Source organism: Falco punctatus (assembly GCF_963210335.1).
Source record: "Falco punctatus genome assembly, chromosome: 2".
NCBI lineage: Eukaryota > Metazoa > Chordata > Aves > Falconiformes > Falconidae > Falco > Falco punctatus.
In genome coordinates this window covers 92,698,851-92,706,115 of record NC_137581.1, presented here as the reverse complement: position 1 = coordinate 92,706,115, position 7,265 = coordinate 92,698,851, and positions in this window count along the sequence as shown.

Sequence of the window (7,265 nt, the reverse complement as noted above, 5' to 3'; positions counted from 1 at the left end):
ACCTTTGTAGCCCAAATGTGTCTATTTCATAAGTAAGTGGGGTTTTTTTAACATTATTGCAAGCACTGGGATGGTGCAGACGCTAAAATCCAGCAAAACAACACTTGTACCTCAATGACAAAACCAAGCCAAACCCAAATGGATGCAAATAATACCAAGCAGCGGAGACAATGTAACAGAAAACACAGTTGCTTAAAACAGAGGACAAGCAAAGAAAAAGATTAACGGCTTTCCTTAGAAGAAGCTAAACTTGCAGATTTTTGAATTAACCTTTGAGAAACTGGGAACAGATTGCCCAGGAATCATTTAGGTTAGCTTCGAACAGTGATACAGCTTGCTTGCTTCTGAGATAGTGACATCTTCAGAAGTATCCTCTTCAACTATTAGGTTACTAGTCCAGAAGTATTAGTTAGTTTACAGCCTTTCCTTTTCCTCCAAACAAGTTACTGTGTATGGAATTTTTTGACTCAGTAACTTGTTTGGAGGAAGAGGGAAGGCTGTAAAATCCTGGAATTAAAAAAAGGTAGAATGTTCCCCTATATTTTTATTCTGTCATTTACAGCAGTTCTCTAAACAAAGTTAACCAAAGCTTTCAGTTTCCTAAATTGCTTCAGTAAACTTTGGATTTCATTAGTTTGTCACTTCAGTTGGGCTATCAAACTATTATTATTTTTTTCTTATTGCAGTTTGGTTATCTTGGTGTTTGTTTAGTGGGGTTATGCATGCAGTACTGAAGTGCAGGGTATCAATTTTAACCTCACGCATTTGAAGAACAACCCTATGTACAGGAGCGTTCCACCTGGCTATGAGATGCATCCTTGAACTGTTGGCAACTCGCCTATTATTGACTTTTCCTTTGCAATAGCTATTACATAAAAGGGAACGAAGTGTGTCTGGTTACTGATCAGTGCACTGCCAAGCAACAGCAGCCACATCAGGCTGTCGGTCCATGTGCTGTATCTAGAGCCTAGTTGTATGATTACAGTGTCAAGAACCACACTGGTAATGGAATGCGTTTCAAATCACCAGAAGTGCAGAAGATGTATTGTCTGGCTCTTACTACAAGAAAGACGTTGAGGTGCTGGAGCGTTGTAAGAGTCAGTCTGAAGAGAACGATATTGTCTCAGCATTGCTAACAGAGATCTGGAGATGGAATGTGGTCCTCATGGACACCGAGACCCAGTGACCCTGAAGGAGAACTGCATGGTACGAGGAGTACTATGCTGCTCCCTGATACCCAGCACTGGAAGGAACAACTACGATAAGGCCACATAACAGCTGTCCAGAAGATGAATCACAACCATTGTCGTAACAACAAACCAGAACATGCGTGATAACCTTGCTTGAGAAGGCAGAGACTGACAGCATTCCATGGGCCAGAGGAGGAGCAACGTGTGTTGCTCAGCATAAAAGATGGCTCCTTAGCAACCAAATTTGGGAGATCTTCCCCACCAAGGATCACGACAATCGGAAGGACCGGCGGGACACTGCCTGGACCTGGACCATAGGGACACCTTGGACCCGTGGTGGTAGCTATAATCCTCTTTCTTTTTCTTTTTACTTTATCTTTTCTTCACTTTCTGTCATTCTACCTATCGCACGCCACTTTACGGGCAAACAATAAAATTGTGCTCTTTGATTAAAGCATAATGCCTTGATTTTTGCGCTTCAAGATCATAGTAAATGAACCATCACGAGTCCACTGAGTGGACCGTGACAAGCGTGTCCAAAGAACAGCAACAGAGCTGGTGAAGGGTCTGGAGCACAAGTCCTGTGAGGAGCAGCTGAGGGAACTGGAGCTATTTAGCCTGGAGAAAAGGAGGCTGAGGGGAGACCACCTCCCTCTTTGCAACTGCCTGAAAGAAGGTTGTAGCGAGGTGGGTGTTGGTCTCTTCTCCCAAGTCACAGGCAATAGGACAAGAGGAAATGGCCTTAGGTTGTACCAGGGAAGGTTTAGACTGGATATGAGGAAACATTTCTTCACCAAAAGGGTTGTCAAGCATTGGAACAGGCTGCCCAGGGAAGTGGTTGAGACACCATCCCTGAAGGTACTTAAAAGATGTGTAGATGTGGCACTTAGGGACATGGTTTAGTGGTAGACTTGACAGTGCCAGGTTAGCAGCTGAACTCGATTATCTTAAAGGTCTTTTCCAACCTAAATGCTTCTGTGATTCTGTATGTCTCGGCAAGTGCTGACTGATACATCTGTAACAACGGTACAGTAACCTAGCCTTAGATAGTTATCCATTAGTAGATTTTTGTTCCAAACTACTCATTTTCGACGCTCTTTTCCTTTGTTTTAAACGTTAGGGAGTTCGGGGGCTTTTTTAGATCAGTGTTCCAATTTTTTAAATTAAATGGTGAGTAAATGAATTTCTTGTTATATTTTCTTTGTCTTATATTGAAGTTAACTATTTCAGAAAACAGCAGTTCCTACAAAGACATCAGAAGACATGCACGGCTTCATTTTCTTCTTAGTCCAGTATTGGCTCTATATATATATATACACATGGAGACCATGCATAATGGTCTTCATTATGCATGCACCATATAAATGCAAAACCACATCTATTAGTGTGTCTAAATATATTCAAAAAATCATAATGTACTCTTCAGCTGTTACTTTTAACTAGATACCACTGCAAGAGGAGGAGCAACCAAAATAATTATCATTAGTTTGTCACTCTATCATTTTTAATGAGACAGTGCTCTGTACAAATTATCTTGAAGAATGAATCACTTGCTTCGTTTCTTAAAAGCCTGGTTTTCATTATGGCACAGAACATTTTTCTTTGCTAATTCAGGGATTCATGAAGCTATGACAAACCTCTCCAGATACACTTGGGAGGTATGCTTAATTCAAAACTACATGGGCAGAAAGGTTATTTTATCTCAGTGTGATTTTGAAAAAGTAGGGAAAGACGAAAATGCAGTTAGTTATATACAAAATACAAAAGAATAAGGATTTGATGCCTGCTTTGATGTATGATGCCTTAAGAAAACCCATGGTTAGTGGGAGGTTTTTTACTTGTACGCATATAACAAAACCTTAATTCTGCAGTTGATTTTATTTATTTGTTCTGTTAGCTATGGTTTCCACAGTCAAATGTGAAGGATTCAGAATCAGGTAAAACTGCTGCTTCTGTGCATTCCCTGTCCTTCCAAAGGAGAAATGAGTCCAAATTACCTCACAGACAAATAATGGCTACAGAATAGATTGATTACACCCAGCTTCTTGTCCCACTTACTTCAGAAATGTTTTAATGCTGGCCATGTGCCCTTTCGTGATTTTGATGCCTGCAATTTAAACATCTGTATCATCACCACCTTGCATCCTGTATCACGTATAACAAGACTTTCAAGCCCATCGTGTGTTGGGTGGATGAAAAGTGCTGCTGTAAGAGCATTACTGGGGTGGAGAGGAGCCTCCGCAGACGTTTAGTGCGGATGTGGAAACAACAATCTCTCTCAGTGGGATGTGGTGTCAAAGAATTAGTGGGCATGTGAATGAAAAAGCGGAAGCCATTGCCTAAGCAGTCAAAAATACTGGTGCACAGGATCTTTCAGGTGGAGGAACATTGTTACAAGACACATTTCAGGTCTCTCTGGCTATGGATATACTAGTCAACTGACATGTCTGAGCACGTGTTGAAAGCTGAACGCCTAGAAAGACCCCTACAAATGTGTGCCCTGAGCCACCAGTGGAGCTGGTGAGCAGCCCAGCTTTGGAGGCCAAGCACCAAGGGGTGCAGAAGAGAACAGTCTGCATCCCCTTGGTCTGGGTGCTGGAGGACAACCAGCGGCAGATTGAACTCACAACTGCAAGCATAGCCTCTGGTGGCTTGGGTGTCCTGCCCCCAGCCCTGGCTGGTGTAAACAAGGACAGGAGCAGTGTGAGGGTAAGCAACACCGGGTTTCGGATTCCCAGGCCGACCCACTGCCTCGTCAGGGCGAGGCAAGGCTTGCCTGCAGGTGCTGGTGGCTGGCAGCTGAATTCTCTTTCCAAGTACATTTGCATGAACCTCTAACTGGTTATCATTCTTATCCATACAAATGTCCAGTTCCTTTTCTAATCTAGTTCATTACTTGATTGGTATTTAATTTCTTAATGTGTGAGGGCGGGAAATATTTTTATTGGGTTTGAATGCACTACCTTTGTAATTTAGCTGAACGGCGTGTGACACAGGAAAACAGAAGAACCTGACTTTGCCCTCTTCTTATGTCCCACATATTGCTTTCCTGAGCCAAGCAAGCAATTTCAGACTTTTCACTCTTGTCATATTTTCATGGGGGCATTTTTCCATATACCCAATAATTTGTGACAGCTTTCCTTACAGCTCATTTACTTTTGGAGCTGATTTTCTGGGAGGAAGGTGTGACGTGCAACAAGCAAGTAGAACGCACCACCCAGCTGACACATGCTGGTTTCATTTTCTGTATTACTCCCCGTCCCATTCCATGTATACCCTGACAGCTTGTTTGGTTTTATTTATAGTCTGTTCAGCCAGTACATTTGCAATATTGTCCACATTAGGCCCCCGGCAATTTCCCTAGTAGCCTTCACTGAATTTTAGCATTCTGTGAAGTAGACGAGTGGTGAATTAGGTTGTTTTTTTGGTTTGTTTTTATTTTTTCTGTTTCCTTCCTGCCTTCATTTTAATTTCTGTGAAAAGTAAATTGGAAGAATTACAGTTCCTACTCAGTACCGGGGGGGAAGTGTTCCAAGAACAATTCTGGTAGTCCACAGCTTCTTGAAAATTTCAGTGAGAGCAATTATCATACTAATCATAAGAAAAGGACAAAATTAAATTTTGTGCTGTATTTCAATAGCTTCCTGACTGCATTGCATGTTGTAACAATGCTGTAAGAAAAGAAATACTATCTTAATTCCATTTTCTCAAATGTAATTGTTTAGTTTTACACATCTTGTTCTAGTTGTCACCCTAGTGATGTGTTTTAAAAAACAATGAAGCAACTAATTTTTCACCAAGTTTCCTAGCAGTCCCCACCCCAATGGGAGCAGTGAAATACTCAAGAGAACTGTCAGACTGGCTGCTCACATGTACAGCATTCATGAAGTTACACTACTTTTAGGTAAGGTAATAACCACGTAACTTGGATGTTTGTAAAATTAGATTACTCTGAAAATTTATAAAAGAGTTGATGACTAAAGATTTTTACCAATGGGTGCTTAGTTATATCCTAAATAATAATAACAACAAAAGAACTAAACGCTTCAGGTTCTTGCCTGTCAAAACATGAGACAACTACTTTTGGTGCCCAATAATTAAGCAGCTTCTTGGCAACAGCCATTTGGGCGGAACATCTACTTGACCGCTCTTAACACATAGTCCATGACTGTTCCGCCCTCGCATGAGCAAGCTCCAGAGAGGTCATTAATAGGGCACAACTGCAAATACATTCTTACCCTCCTGTCAATACGTGTATTTACTTGCAGCAGTAGAATATGAATTTCCAGTCCTGTTGACATGTACGTTGCTGGTAAGTGGATTTTTTGAGGGAACACGGTTCACAGAAACACACAAAGAGACATAGGGAGAGAACCATAAATGTAATTGAAAATACTTTTTTTTCCCTTTCATTCAGTTTTACATTTGTGTTCTTCAGAGGACAGTACCACAGTGAGTAATCTGTATCAGAGATTGGTGACTGAGTATGGAAGCTGATGGTACCTCTCTCACTATGCCTGCATGAACTACCCTCAAAACCCCCCTAAACTCCTGTAAAAACACCCTTATTAGGAAGCAGGACCTTCACAAAACAGTTATAATTGATCTGTGTCACTGTTTCAGCAGAAAAAAACCTGCCAGTTCAGGAGTGCAAAGAATTACTGCTGGAAATATATTCTCTAAGATCTGGTAGTTTTTGAAGAAATCTTTGTCCCCCTTGACAGAATGTCCTCATGCCAGCTTCTGCTGTAATATATGTGCTAACCTCTCTGGCACACAAATTCACCAGAATAGGCCTTGCAATGAATTTTCTTACAGTAAAGGCCTACAGCTAGCAAGAACTCTGTGGTTTTTTACTCCATCCTCTCTGAAAGTAGCTCATGTCTGTAATTAATTTTCCTTCTACTACAAAAAGTGCCTCTCTGAGGGAAAGGAGGGTGCAAGAATAACTTGTTTTCTGCCATATACATACTTTCAAATAATATTGCAGGAAATGAAAAGTAATCTTAAAGCCCTATGTAAGGATTGCACGAGCCATCCTGGGATCAACCAGAGCATATTTGCATGGTTCTCTTGCTACTCTCAAACAGACAGGATGCGTGGGAAAAATCCTAAAGCACCAAAATTCTGCTGGAGTAAAGGAGAGGCTCTTTCTTTTCCCAAGAATTATACCAGTATTATATGAGTTTGTAAAAGAACAAGTGTTATTTTGGGGGAGAAAAACTCCCATCTGAAGACTGAAAAATGTAAAATTATTTTTCATCTTGAAATCAGCAGTTGAATAGTTCTGCCAGTACAGTTTTGGATGTAAGGACAAAATCATTTAGGCAAGTACTGCCTCACAGAAACTACTTTATTCAACACAAACATCCACTCCACCTACTCTGAGATACTAAGTGGAGGCCTAGAGTGATTAGGTTTATTCAGTAACTCTATAAAAGAATGTAAAGGTTCCACTCGTATTATGAAGAGGTTAAGTTTATGCCTCTGGAAAGGAGTAATGTATGTATTTCCAGGATATTTGCTTGCATCGGTTTTAAGTTATTCTAGAGCAGTTCACCAGAAGACCAAGACCCACACGTGCACGCAAATCCGATGTGGGTTCAGAGGACTGCGGGTGCATCTCAGCAGCTTCATTCTTTCCTCTGGCAGGTGCTGTCATCCTTTTTTCCCCACAGAAGCAATCCTTAAACCTACAGCAACCTTCCCCACGTGCCGAGCAGGTGGCCTCGGCCCAGGTGAGGGCTGCCACACGTTGCCGCCTTGACAAGGGCTTACACGGCCTCCGGAGGTGCTCTGCCTGCAGCCCTGGCCTCGGCGACACCTGCAGCACTGCCATTCCAGGCAAAACTTGCCTTGCGCAACTCCGTTTCCCGACAGACGCCCGACTTTTCCCTCAAGAGCTGCAGCCCCACCGCCCACAGCAGCCGCCGGGGGGGCGGGCGGGGCCGCCGCTGGGCCGGCCGCGTCTTCGCAGCCGTGACAAACGCCATAATCGCAACAAGGAAGGCCTAAAGCTGGAGGCAGGCAGGGGCCGAAGCCTCCCTCGCTGCCCGGCCGTCAGTACCGCCCTGT